Source organism: Argiope bruennichi, chromosome 8 (genome assembly GCF_947563725.1).
Source record: "Argiope bruennichi chromosome 8, qqArgBrue1.1, whole genome shotgun sequence".
Classification (NCBI taxonomy): Eukaryota; Metazoa; Arthropoda; class Arachnida; order Araneae; family Araneidae; genus Argiope; species Argiope bruennichi.
Genome location: NC_079158.1, coordinates 23,111,903 through 23,128,047, shown reverse-complemented (window position 1 = coordinate 23,128,047; position 16,145 = coordinate 23,111,903).

The following is a 16,145-nucleotide window of genomic DNA, read 5'->3' as shown; positions in this document are numbered from 1 at the left end:
TCTTATTTTTTCGAAATTTTATGAAAAATGAAATAAAAATTAATGACACAAACAATAACTTACTAATTACATCAAAATTATTAAATATATAGGGAAACTACGAAGGTATTGTTAAAACAGTGAACTTGCTTATTAAAATATCCGATTCAAAAAATGAACTCACAATATACTACTTTAATTAATTTATTTTTTTCGGTTTTCGGAACGTTTGAATTCAGGCGTTCTCACCCATTTCATGGATGGTGAACTTCGAATCGACTTACGAAAGGCCATTGGGATCCGTTATGTATTAAAATTCGAAGATTTGCGAGAACTTGTGTTGAAATATTCATTTAAAATGAACTTAAGTTTTTCTTTTTGGATTTCGTGAGCAATGAAATGGTTTATAACAAAAAAAGTACATGACATATTAAAATATTAATACTACAATGCCTCTTGGCACATTGTATTATTATGAATATAGAGCGCTTTCTCTGTAACTCAGTTTGGTGTTAGTTAAGACCAATAAATCTCGTTATGGAAGGTTTTGAGATATTTTTGTATGTGTTTATTTAATGAAGCCAGTATCTCGAATTCACCCTTATTACATCATCCAATAGTGCAACATGGCATACGCTAGGTCAGTTTTTCACTAAATTAGTGGAGAATTTTATTGGCTATTGTTGTAAAAAAACTGATCAAAATTACCGAATATTTTTTTCATGTATAAATGTTATATCTGAGATATAAATGCCATCGTCAACGAGATTAAAGAAAATTGAACTTGCCCCATTTTTTTCTGTATAAATTTTTTAAATTCATTCCATACATATAAAAATTAAGTATAAAATTGTGGCAAAGGAGCTACTTATTATTTTTAATTGAAAATTTTGTATATAGTCACATAATGTTTAATGTATCTAAAATATTTGCACGCATTCCGGAGAAATATGTCCAGAGCTTCAGTAAACATTTATCCATCTTGATATTCTTGATCTGCGTTTCTCTTTCTTTCATTATAATCAAACCCTTTCAGTAAAAATAATAAATTATGATTTTGCAACGTTTCAAGCATTTATTAAGTAAAAGATCACACAATAGAATTTTTTTTTAGTCTGTTGTAAATTTGAATTAAATTACACAAAAAGACCGAATGACAAATAATAATGGATTTATGTAGACTTAGGCATATATTTACAATTTTGATGATGAAATAAGTGTAAAATGTTACTCATCTAGACACATGCATTTATGATTTATAATATAATATTGAGTTGTTGTGCATTAAGACTATACAATAATATTGGACTACTCATGGAAGCTATAAAGCTGTGAGCTGGTGACTATAAAGGAAGCTTTGAATCTCTACTACAGCAAAGCAATCCAAAATTCAAATGGACTTATTATTCTCGGACTCTCGTTCTGCTCTCCAGGCCATACTAAGAGGAAACTCCCAGCTCACCCAAGATATCATCCTGCTCTTAAACGAATTAACTAAGGCCCAAAGAACCTGCATTCTCCAATGGATTCCGGAACACGTCGATATCGAGGGAAATGCGAAAATTGATATCCTGGCCAAGGATGCTTGAAAAAACCCTCAACTTTTACAGCCTGACTGACTGATGCTGATGCAATAGCCAACCGCAGACTACTTTCTGCTTCTTTTCAGAAGCACTCCATCCCTGCCCTAAATTGTAATTGTACTTGTACTATATCCACATCCATTGCTAGATTGAGGACTAAACACTTGAGGGAAATGAAAGTATCTTCCGATGGCCACCGAAGCTACAGAAGTTGTCCTCACTGCATTGATACTGAACTCTCCCCCCGACCATATCTTTGATTGCCCGGCCATTTTGGCGAAGCTCTTGGAGATCCATCTCGATTCACCGCATCAACTCTACTCTACTGAAGTTACTGATGTGGCCAAAGCCGTTTTAGACATTTTTGGACAGATCTAATCCTATTGCACTACTCTACAAGACAACAACAACAACAGTTGTTGTGCAAACTTATAAACAATGAGAAAGATTTTCCTTTGGCATAATGAGTAGATTTATGGTAAAACGTATATACCAAATTATATTTGTCTCATTGTTCCTTTCTATGAGAACTAAATTCACAAACAGGCATGACTATTTAGAACTCGGGATATGCCTAACAAGTGCCTATTCAATAAGAATTCTAAGGTGATTTTATTATAGCAGCTCCTTTCTGCTTATTAGAAATTACAAAATAATTTTATTCAAAAGAAATTTCATATATTTTCACATAATTTTAATAAATTAGCATATGACCATTCAAGGTTTTTTTACGATAAAAAAAATTATAGTCATTTATTATTAATTCGATAAATGATTGCTTGGTAATATAGCTGGTTCAACTTTTTTTGCTTTTTGCTGGTTAAACTGTCATTTAGAATCAGTTTTGCAGATAAATATAGTTAAATTAAATAGCGTTTAAGAAACTGAATAAATCTATAAAATTAATGTTAAAACATTAACACAAATTAATATTAAAAACGACAAAGCGAGAAACTTTACATTTTACAGAAAAATCTTTAATGATTGCGGTGATTTGTAGTGAAAATATATCACAAGAGTAGGTTAAAATAAGTAAAACAATTTTTATAAATAATAAAAGACGGTAAATGTAGAATTACATCCACTTCCCAAATATCTTTTCAAAAAATAACAACCATTTCTCTTCATTCGTTTTTAAGAGAGACAATCTTAACATTCATGTCCTTAATGCCGATCGCGTGAGTGCACAGGTGTCATTTGTTTTTCAACAAACATTTAATAATAGACAAATCACGGATAAAATTTTAAAAAACCCAACTTATTACCTTTTAACATTGCTATTGCGTGTTGTGAAGTTTTCAGAATTTTGCTGATTTACCAAAAGGCATTTTTACGAAACATTCTTCAACTTAATTTTAACCTGGTGTTTACCATTAAGATTTAGCTTATTAACAGACAAGGCATTCCATGCGATTGGAAAATCAGAAAAAAAAATGTTTAATAACTTTACCCTTTTATTAAATCAATAAAAATGAGAAATTTTCATTTTACATTTTTGAATTCTATTTCGTTTATAGTGAGAATAATAGAATATTGAAGTCTTTTTTTTAATTTACTAATTCAGCCACTTACTTGGAACCAAAATTTAATTATCCATTAATCCATCAATGTAACTAAGTTCTGAAACTATTCAAACCTTGTATTTTTTTTATTAAGAATACTTTCAGTTTCTCTAAATCAATTTCTGTACTCATTTAATACTCATTTTCTTTCAAAAGTTTCACGCATAAGTGTTAGATTAGAAAATGACATTTCTACAATCCAAACAATGCAGAAGATGTAATATCCGCCCTTTCCTTTGTCTTCAACACAGAAGGATATTTTTTGTATTAATATCCGTATTATTGTAATTATTAAAACACACCGTTTCCAAAAATAAGTATAATAGACTAAAATATTTTTAACTGCTGAAAGGTTTGATTTTTTATTTCAAAAACTATTTTAGTATATCGTGAGTATTGCAAAAAAGCCTCGAGACTCAACAGATATTTTACGCGCAATTTTTAATTAATAAATTGATTAAATATTTGTTTGCAGATTTTGTAAATGCTTTGCAGTTTAAAATATTTTTCTAATCAACTATAAGTACAATAATAATATGATGTATGTGTAGTAACACGAAGGTACAACATTAAGTACCATGCAGTATAATAAGATTATGTCTGCTCATCCTTTGCCTACTTTGGAGATGAATCGTCATTGAGGAAGTTATACTTAGGGATCACAGGGATTTTCCCTGCTTGGAAAATGTTAACTCAAAATATAGTAATGGCTCATTGACTATAAAAGTATTTGAATTTTAACAACATTTACAACTAGTGATTGCAATACCGGACCGAAATTTCAATACCGGTATTCGGTATTTTTTAGATCTTAAAACCGGGATACCGGAAGTTGAAATTTTTTAAAAAGAAAGAAAGAACAGGTGTTTCTTTGTTTTATTTGCCGGTTTTGTTAGAGAGTGGAAATGTCACAAAAAATAATTTGTAACTTATAAATTATAACAGTATATAATCACAAAAAAGTAAAGAAACATCTTATTTATTTAAATCACAAAAAAAGTGTCAATATCACTATTCAGTCTGTGGTACTATTACAAAGTTTTGAAATGGGATCTTAAAAAAACATAATGCATCCATTGTACTGTCATTAAGCCTGAAAATTAATTTTGTGTAAAAATGACCAGCTGTCGAAAACGCTCTTTCGGCATCTACGCTGGTTGGTGGTACTGTTAGCAATGCGCGATATACTTTTTCCAAGTATTTACCTCTCAATCCCTCATCTTCAAATAAATCGATTTCTCGTCCGATGGTTTTGGATATAGCTGATTTCTGTATTGTATTTTGGTTCCTTGATTTTTTTTATTTATCGCTAATTCTAATTTTTCTTGAAGACACAATTCCTTTTCACTATCAACAGTAGTGACATCATAATCTTCGATAATTGAACCGAATTCTGAATGTGGATAAGTTTGTGGGTAAAAATTTTTAAGAAAATTTACTCTAACTTAATCAGATTTGAATTGGTTATTTTCTTTTCTTCTTTTCATTTTCATTTTTAAAATCATTATAATTATGTAAATACCGTAAGACATTTTCTATTTCGGTATGCCTTTCATTTGTGCGATTTTTCAATGTAATATATAATTCTTCAGATAGTGATGTGAGCCGTTCTTTCAGTGACTGCAGCATGGAATTTATTGTTGCATTAGCTGTTAATAAATTAGAATCTCTCCGACATAATGCCTCAATAGTCAGTTTTATTGGAAGTAGAGCTGATATAGTTCTGGATATTAAGTCGAATTCTCTACCTGAAAAATTACGTTTCAGGTTTAAGTCGATAAATGCTTTTTGGATTGGATTTCTCAGTTTCAAAAATCGTTCCATCATTAGAAGTAAACTGTTCCAACGTGTTTTAGAATCTAATATTAAAATATATTCTGTTTTATTTTCAGTTAGTATATATTTTAGTAAAATATCCTTTTTATAGGGGAATGTTTAAATATTTTAATAATTTTTCGAACTTTATAAATTATAGGAAGCAATTCTTGATAGGTTAATATTTCATCCTCATTAGCAATATCTTCTTCAACAATTATGTTGTCAATATCAATCTCACTCTTAGTCTCTTTAAAGTTGGAATCCGAAGTTTCTATATCCACAGTATTTGGATTCTTCTGTTCTTTATTTTTTTGGTATAATACATCTATTACTCCTAATTGAATTCCATGTGCATAGCACAACTGCTGATTTGCACCAATCAACTTTCCAATTTTTTTCATAATTGTTCCTGCACCAGTCGTTATGGATACAATATCTTCTTTCAGGGATAATCTGTGTTTCGCTCATTTAGATTTAAGCTATTAATTAAGCCATTCATTAGCTAATTAATTTCGCCCATTAGGGGGACATAAAAACAAAAACGTATACTATTCTGCTATGTTGGCGATCCCTGAACATATAGTGGGGACAATTGTAAAAATTTCTAGTGAATACCGAAAAACCGGTATTTAAACCTGTGAATACCGGTATTACAAAATTGTACAAATGGCTCAAAATACCGGTATTCGGTATACCGGTATTGCAATCCCTATATACAACATACCTTAAAGATGTTTTTTACCAACCACCAGACGGCTCAATTTCTCCATAAACACAAGTTGTAAATTAAGACTTAATTTTTGAAGAAACGACGTCGTCAGAGAAAAAATAGCAATGTGTTTGGTAGTTTTATCCTTTACATTCAAAAGGAAGATCAGACGTTATTATGGATGCAATCCTCCAAATTTCAATGCATAAGTTATGATACAAAACGTTTGGTGACTTTAAAAAAAGCGGCTGGTCTAGGATGAAGAATTGAAAAGAATGTTTCTAGATTCTGGACCCCACGTTTTTCTAATATGAATCCTCTTGGGTTTTTCTTTTACAGTTATAGCCTGGAAAAAGTATTTGTTACACCATTTCTAAACATTGAATCTCTGAATGTTACAATAGCAGCGAGTAGATGTTTAATCTTTATAAACCTGACCAAAGCATGATAAGAACTTCAAAATAAATCTTGGATATTCATACCCAAAATTATAAATGAGATGGCTGTTATAATTTATTTAGGTAATGGGTCTAATTATGAATCCTGATGCAGTAATAATTATTTACAAAAATAAATTTAAATCTAGGAATAATGATATTTATGTTAGAGACTGTTGTAAATCAGGTACATAATTCGTGCTCACCCGACATAAAAGTATGCGTTTATGTACAGGACAAATATTTTGAAAACTGTTCAATTAATTGCATTTTCAACATTTTCGATAAATAAATTTAATAAACAGTATAAAACAGAAACCTTTTAAAAACCAAATAAGTTTTTTTGGTTAAACATATGTATAAAGTTTTCTAGTTCAAATGTTTATCAAATGATTTGTTCAACATTTTACAGATTAATTAAAAAATAAATGATTTTGTTCTTGGATTAAAAAATAAATTTTATTTTTATATAATCTTTGAATACGGGTCTAACTATTGAATAATATATATATATATATTGCATTCTGAAGTATTAAAATATTTTTTAAACTCTTTTTTTTTAATGAACAGATGCTCTAGCTCAGGAACTAGAGATATCTTAATTTTTAATTAAGATATTTATAATTATATAATTAATTAATTATAATTATTAATTACTTATTATTAATTTTTTTTAATATTTATTCCATTTCCCTTTAAGAGGGTTTTCTTTTTCATAAAAATGTGTAAAAAATTTCGAATTTAAGAAAATGATATTCAAAATGTAAATAGCATTGAGAAGGCAATTATCAACGGAAAAAAATCATGTTTTATTATTTTATCCCGTTATTCATGTTTTATTATTTTATCCCGTTATTCATGTTTTATTATTTTATCATGTTTCATTTCATGTTAATACTCAGAGATTATAGTATAATAATGCTATATATCGAATAGAACCAGAATTTAAAATATTGAATAGAACCATAATTTAAATTTTTTGACTAACAGTTCCATTTTCAAGTAATGCATGGATTTTTTATCGATGTATTTTGTTCCATGTTTGCATGATAAGAAAGGCATCCAATTTGTCAGCCATTATTCACGTTTTTATGCCATATCATACAGTGGATGTTTGACTGTGCAAATTTAAAGTGTAATAGGCCCGTATACTTCAGAGTTCGTTCGTGCAATTTGATTCCAAACTAGAAACCTTTCCAATTCAGATGTTTACTAAATATTTAAAAAAACGAGACTTTTAGCCAAAGGATTGGAGGTTTGAATCAAAGGACCAATCCTTTCTAATAGCATACAATCTCCCAGATAAGACAGAAACCATTGGATTAAATGACTGAAATTTTCTTGCTTGCTTAAGGACAAAATTTTGCATTATTTGGGCTACCATTGAATTAATTGGAGATAAAAAGTGACAAATGTTCTTAAGAGCAATATTATATATGTTTGGAAAATCGCAAAAATCTTAGTTGTAAGAATGTTCCCATGAGTGAGCTCTCTTCCTACTCTTTTAAGCTACCTGACAGGATTACAAAGAACGTTTCATTTTCCATTTTTTTTAAAGTATTTCTCATTTGATGCTTTTAATCATTGTTCTTTGAATTTCTTTTCTTCTAACGTATTTATACTACACATATTCAATTATATCCTGTTAAAATTTATAGAACTGTTCCAAACACTAAATTTTAATACTATTAGAGTTCTGATGCAACTTAACATGAAAGAAATTGTGTGTGTTACATGCATTGTGTTACATGCATTTAGTTCAGCTACTAATAGTTGGATTAATACCAAAATATGTACACATATTATTGAAAATTACCACTGACCAAATCTGAAATAAGCTATACTTCCGAAGTTATCATATAGAGGGAGCCTTTATAATTCTATGCTCCAAAGAAATAATAGAAATTTGATGGGGGAAAACTTTTTAAAAAATGGATTTATTTACTTTCACTTAGATAATTACTATGCAATCTTGAAATAATTTTTCACAAACTCAATACCAGGTGGCACCACACGTGTAAATCCAAAATTTCACTTATTGATAGTCAAATACTGAAATTATTAAAATAGCGTATTGTCATTGAGAACACATAAGTATAGAAAATTCAGATCTCAAGCACATTATGAAATTGAAATATCAATTATTGAATTCCAACTTCACAAACATGAATTAATGCAAATTAAACAAAAATGCATAAAATCAGTCACTTTATGTAAAAAAAATGCATAAAATCAGTCATTTCATGTAAAAAATGTACTTGAATTATATTACTCAATAAAATAATTGTTTTTGTTTCTATAGTGAATTAAAATAGAAATATAAAATTTAGGTATTCACTTCATTATCGGGCAGCGCTACTCTAGAAATAGAAAAGAAATCGAAATTTGTGCATTTTTTATTAATGACCCCTACGCTCAATTATTGACAACCCATGACATTTCTCTAGAATTTAATAGCCCTTATTGTTTCACGATGCACCACATTCTCCGCATACCATTCACGAGCACAAACTGTATGGCGAAAAATCAGGAGAACATGGTGACATGGCTTTCAATTACCAGTTTATCTTTTAAACAGTATTCTAAATCGAAAACGTACAATATTATTAATGTATACTAGAAGATAAAGAGAAAAATACTCTTAATATTTTTATCGAAGTAGACATGTATTTAATGACTATTAATTATTATTAATGATTCTTTTTAAATCAACATTCTACATGCAAAATCTGCAGTATTATTGAAGAAAAGTACTAAAAAATAGCAATCCTGATATGTTGTCTACGTAGACTCAACATAATTTATTATCAAGTCAGCAACATTTACAAACATGATACATTCGGCTTCATTTTAGAAAGCCTATTCTAGTAGTTTATTTGCAAATTCATTAAAACTATCTTACTAAACAGAATGCTTTCTCCTCATCACAAGCAAGGCAACATAAATCAATATATTCAAATAAATTATCTGGCCTCTGCCCATTTCATCACTAATATTTCTGCCTTCCGAAATTTACCGAGGAGTATAATCAACTTTCCAGCTTTCATCAGTCATTAAAAGTCTCATTCGCTTATTTCGGCTGCGTTCGGCTAAAATCCATTGCGAAAATTTACAGCTGGTTAACACAAACAAAAAGAGATTTTCTTAAAGCCCATCTTTAAGAAAATCTCTACAAAGTGAAGAATCCGTCTGCATATGTAAATCTTAATTATGCTGATTAAATAACCGAGTTCTTTATTAAAAAGGTTAACAGCGGCGTTGCTCCACCCTCTTTAGCTGTTACAATGGCCTTAGTATGAACGATTAAACAGTGGTTTATGTGCCGGGGATTAATTTAGATAGCAGTTAAAATTTGGTGGTATGGCTTGTCAAGGTTTAATTTGGATCTATGGTATGGTGCTATTAATTTAACTGCCCGTATGCAATTGTGGTGTTAAAACAGGCTTGATGGCAGTGACGATTGGGACCGAATGGTTGTCATTTCCGATGACAAGAGTCCCGAAATAGGAAGTTTCTATGACGTCTGGCGTCCTGGTGGTTATCCACTTGAGGATATTTGTCATGATCTCCGTCGGCAGATTTGTAACTATTTTGAGTGCAATGAAAACTGAAAATTAAATGGATGTAAAATGAAATTTATTTAGTTGATTTATATTGAGCTTAAATTCAGATCAAGTGAATAAGAATGTAAATTATTGATTATTTAGAACAGTTTATTAGAAAACTATGAAACAAGTTAACAAATTTTCAAATTAATTGATAAATAAATTTTCGCAATATGGCTTAAAATATTTACAAATACAGTTCTAATTGTCATCGAATGGCTGATTTCAAAATCGTTATTGAACATGAGTGCATGTTCATTTGGGTAAATCATTTACCCTACATAACTAAACTTAAATGATTAGTTACAGAGTAACGCTGGTTAAACTCATAGATTACTAATTGAAGTAGATAAATGAAATACAGTAATATATCTCAATTGTCGTAACCCTCGAGAAGTATTGTAATATTTCTTGTAAAAAATAGAAAATTAACAAAATATCTTAGCAGATGTTAAAAGTGTGCTTTGCTCAAAATGTTCATTTTTTTTTTTTTTTTGCACTTTTAGTCATGTTTTCTTAAGGATTTTCACAGTTCAAAATATCTTAAATATATAAAATCTCTTACTAGTCTTATCTAGTAAAAGGGTTACATTACCATTTTTATTTTAAATTCTGCTCTTCTGCGATTCAATTTGATCGAATAACGAACTTTTGAACAATTCCAATTTAAACCATTTCACTGTCTATTGCAGTGACAAAGATTGGCAAAAAATAAATGAATAATGATCTTAAAAAGATCAATCCGTTTTAGTTCATTTGCAAAAAATTCCATTCAACCCTTTTACAAAAGTCACAATTAATAATTTAGATTAAGTCTTAAAATGTACCCTCGGTAAATAATGAGCTCTGCAATTTCTTTTTAGAATTCCTAATAAAAGGAAGAGTAATTTCTATGTGACAATATTTCTTTGGAACAAACTCATTCTACAAAATATTTTTAAAAAATGTATCATTAAATGTATGCCAGATGTTAAAATATCTATACTCCTTTTACCAAACTGCAAACATTCTGGTCTAAAAAAAGGCTTAATAAAAAATAAAAATTGCTTTCGTGACAGAAAACTTCTGCAACAAAACTGAAGGGGGAAATGGAACCTCCTATGCTGCCTTGTCAACAATGAATCAAATAGAAAGAACAAAAAGAATGAATTTTTTCCTTGTTTAGTTTGTGTTGCATGTGTTCTCATGTAAGTATTTCATCCAAAATAGTTATGTGGCATTACATATTAGAAAAAAATAACTAAAATTCCTTTTGTTTTATGACATTCCACTTAATAATTATGACGTATAATTTATGTCTTTAATACAAAAAATTCTGTATATATCTCTCTACTACATAAAATTAAATTCGAAAGAAGGAGTAATAAAAAAGGAGGAAAAAATGAAAATAAAGAGGGTGAAAGAACAGGAAATTAGATTTTTATAAAATACTCGATTCCCAAATATATAAAGCTGGAAAGCAATAATGTAATTTTGATTTGGATACATTAGAATATAATTGAATACAATTTTATTTTCAGAGTCCCTCACATGAACATTTTGTACTTCATACGTTTGTGAGGAAACCTAAGTAGACAATTTGAATCCCATTTTTCTCAAAAATAATTAAATTTTAAGAACATAATTATAACATTAGTAAGAAGATCACTTATGGAATTAAAATTTTTAAGCCGTTGTGTTTTTGCATAATCGCGCTTACATAGGCAGACCTGTAGAACGGTCAACCTGTTGGCCTATTTGGTTCAGAAGTTGTCATAAGCTTATATTTATAAGCTAAAGCTGAATACCTAATTTCATCGCTTTAGCTTTTTACGTTTTGTAATTATCTTGGAAAACCCAACTTTAGTTGGAACTCCTTACACGGGAAACCCAAAAAACCAGAATTTTTCTGAATAAATTTCGTCCAGAAATACATATATTTGGTATAAATTTCACAAGTAAATTTCATTCCTCTAGCTCAAAGGGTTTTGGGGTTATGTTTCTAGACAGATATAATTCTAAACATGCATTTTTCTGATGTAGGAAGGTCCGACATATGGCGATTCATCAAACACTCCAGTTCGAATTTTCGGGCTATATAAGATATTACGTTTAAGAAAATTTAACATCATCAGATAATGATTTCAACCCTTTTTAAGGCAAAGGTAAATATCTTACCACAGCCATAAAATATCTTGCAAACATTGTTGCACCAAAACTAACCCGAAATGGACAAAAGTGTCATGTTCAACATGTAATGTTCCATTGTGTGCAGCTTCTTGTTTTATGTTGTTTCACCAGAATAATCAAAAATAATACATTTGGTAATTTACATTGTATTAAGTTTTTTCAACCACTTATTTTATGTGTAATTAATACATTTTGAAATAACTAATAATAAATAGTTTTACAAAAATGCATATTTGTGAAATTATTTGCATTTCATTTTTTTATTGAATAAGTTAGTAAAATGTCATTGATGTATTGGCGGTGGTAAATATGTTACCACTCCTGTTATAAACAACAGCCAAAACAACAAAATTCAAAAAAACTTTTTTTTTGTCCTAAACAAGCTTCTTTTCTCTAATTATAGAATAAATTCTAAATTTTGAAAGAAAACGTCTTGTGCCCGTTAAAGTGTTAAGAAAATTCCACGTCATTAAATAATGGTTAAAAATTATCAATCTTCTGAAATGGCCTCTCTCTTTACTTCAAACATTAGATCTAACAAGCTAAGCTAAACTATGATATTTAATGAATTGTGCAATCGTGCTCGTCGGCGTGGTGTTCTAGTTTGCTGTGAAACATGTAATGAAATTAACACCATTAAGGACTTCTTATCTCGTCTTTCAGATACTTCCAATTACAGGTTTCTGAGAGCTAAAATTTGTCTCTTATGCCAGTTTGAAAAAAGTAAAAGTATTCTTCAGATATGTATAAGAAAGTTCAACCTATCTAAACTGGCATAAGAGAAATTTCAATCCACAGAAACCTGAAGTATCTGAAAGACGAGATATCTCATCGGTAGCATTGAAAGTGTTAACAGATAAAAATAACACGTAATTGATAAATTTTTATGTTTTCACTCGTCCCATCACTTTCACGCAAGGACCCTGCGCCACATGTACTTTTCTTCTCCAACCTGACAAACTATATTGCAACTTGTTGCTGCGTATTACCGCCTCGTCATATTTGATTCGGTAATTCACAAAACAAACAACCATTAACTGTGAAAATCTTTAACAGCCATCCTTCATTTCATATATAACCTATGATGTAACCCACATCGACGATTAAATTAAACATCAAATCTTCTGATTTAATTATATATTCAAAAAAACATTGTTTATTTTAATTACATTTTTTTTGTGTTTATAAAAATCTTTAAGTTCATTATAATTTTGAAATTCCTTTCCGTAAATAAAAAAAAATCTTATTTTAATAATTGTGTTTGATGCAAAAAACATTTGTATGCCTATGTAGTAATAAAACAGAGTAACAAAAATATCTAAACAATTTTATGATGAAAAATTATGAAAAAAATTAAGTGGGTAAATTTCTAAAGGAAAAACAAACAGCTTCTCTTTAGATAAAGACATTTTCTACGATTGATGTTTACAAAAATGCTTATTGGTTCAATAAAAAGTGTGTTTTCTGAAAAATAATTGCTTGTTTAAAAGAATGAAACTTATTTGAAGATAATATGAAGAGCAATTTTATGAATGAAACTTCTTTAAATGCATTAAATTCCGTTTTAAATGAAATACAAAGAAGTTTTATTCATATAACTGCATCGAATCCTGTAAGAAAAGTAAATAAACAAAAAAATCGCTTTAAATAGTTACTACACATAGTTATATGGGTTCTGAATGGCTGCATTTTTATATTTAAGATGAAAGATTTCAATGATCTGGTATTCGAGCCAGCTTTTTAGATAAGAGAATCAGTTTTCTTGGCCATATTACACAGAAAACCCCTTCGAATGGCTTGTGAAAATTAAAGTTGTCGTTGGTGAAGTTTAGTTAGTAACATAACATTTATGTCAAAATCATGTTAATGTGGTGCGGATTTGTGGAGAGCGAGGAACTATCGCAAGTTCGCTTTCTTTCTCAATTTTCGAATGAGATCCAAATCCAACAAAATGATATTGATCAAATCGTCTGTAAATAAGAAATATATTACAATGCATTTGAAATTTTGATCGCCAACTTATGTATAAGAAAATGATTTTGATATAGTATGGTGGTATCACAAGAAATAAAACCGCTTATAGAAATTATTTTTCTTTCATTTCTGTGTATTACAGACTCTAGAGGATGATATTTTCGCTTGCCTCCCTAAGTTACTTTACAAAATATACAGCTCCAAGCTATTTAATTCAAAAACTTGTCGGGAAATAAATGTTGGAGAAAGTTATTGATTTCATCCGTAGGCCATGTTTTAGGAAACTTTGTTGTATATTGCTTATCTAGATGCGAACATAAATTACATTTATGTCCGTTTAGAGGACAAGTAATAGAACATACTTTCCCTGAAAATGGTAAAAATTGAGACTTTTTCATCCTTTATGGGACAAATAATAATAAAAAATTAATAAAAGTTTCATATTGAATGTAAAACATTTTAGAGATATAAAAAAAATATAAATATGAATAAAAAATATTTGCATTTATTTCATTATAAATATTGTTGATTTTGTTTCTGCACATTCAAATTTTTCGATGATTGCAATACTTTTCTTTTGAATTCTGCACGAGAGAGTATATTATATACACGAGGGAGTAAAAAGGCTAATAAAAAATTATAAAAACAATGGGCCAGAAAAACAAATAACTCGAAAATGAAAGAATAAGCACGGAATAAGAAGAAATCTTAAATTTGTGGATTTTTATTTTCAAATAAAAAGGCAAAATATAGCTTTTATGAAAAAAAAGTTCAAATTTTTAGAAGTAAAATTATAATTCATTGATGATAATTTCGAAGTTCAAATTAATCAGTCAAATAATGCAACGATTTTAATTAACTTACAGCAAATGCGTCTGAAGATATTGGCTTTTAAATATTTATATGGGCTACTGAAATATATTTAATAATTTTTAAACTTCCCTAAAATGTGACTTATCATTATTTTTAAAGTTTTACTTCCGTAACAGAAAACCTATAGATAGTTTAAGGTAAAATTCGCAATAATATTTTAATAACTCAATAAAATAATTATTTGAAGTAGAAATTTTTTGAGTGCATGCGAGACTAATCAAGATATCTTTAAAAATATAATTTTTTCAACCAATTATCAATACCTATCATAAAAATTAAAATTCAAGATTTGTGCTTTGTAATACTTTAAGAAAAGTTAAAAAGAAAAAATTCTGTAATCCTGTTTTTAAATGTATTACTAAATTCATTGCAATGGTAATTTTTTTTTCGATAAATTTGATCTTTTATAAATGATAAGATGAAAATATTTGCTTACTATGTACGAAAAAAATTTAGTTTCTGTTGATTTTATATGAAAAAAAAATCCCACATTACAAAATTATAACTATATCGGTTTAAAAGAATATCTGAAGCTTTGCAACAACCATCCAACTTGAATTCATTTTTTTGTAATTATATAATAATAACTTAAATATGTACTCGCACATAAAACGATTATATGCAAAAATATAGGTTTTTTTTATTGAAAATATTAATGAGTTATACTACATTCCTCAAAAGCGTCTTTTTGAAAAGTCTTAAGTAAAAGTCTGTTTTTGAATTTTAAAGAAACATTGCTTATTTTCTAAGATTTTTCAGTATTAAAAGTTACCTCGTTCTTATTAATTCTACCAATATAAATTAAATAAAATGAGTTCCAAGAAATATTAATGACTTAAGTAATTAATCCCTTCATCACAAGAGCATCGAATTACCGAATAATTAAGACTTAGTTTCTAAGATTAAGTCATTCGAAGATGTTTTGATTCGATACAAAACTGCATGGACTCCATAAGTAATTGTAGAGTTCTATTTATTCTTTGTGGAATAAAAGCAAAAACTTGTTTCCAATGTAGAAAATACCATTTAATTAAACAGCAAGGAAAACAGAACAATTTACCACTTAATTACAAAAGTAGTTTAATTTAATTAGTCACTTATTTTATATCTTTGCGGCATGTTGTGTAAAAAAAAATGTGCTAACTCTGAATAATGTTGGTTTATCTCACATTTTTCTGTTGAAGCTATACGTCTGAAAACGTTAACTATAGAAATCCCTATTATATCAAATTATAACTTTATATGAAAACAATTTTCCACAAAATAATTACAAAGGTATGATAAGTATATTATTTATAATATCGAAATTTCTTGTATAAAGACAGAAGTCTGTGTATATCAATGTATTAAAAATAACTAAAATTCTAATGCGCATATTGCATATGATAATAAATAGCTATAAAATTCAAAACTGAAATTATTTCAAAAGCATTGTT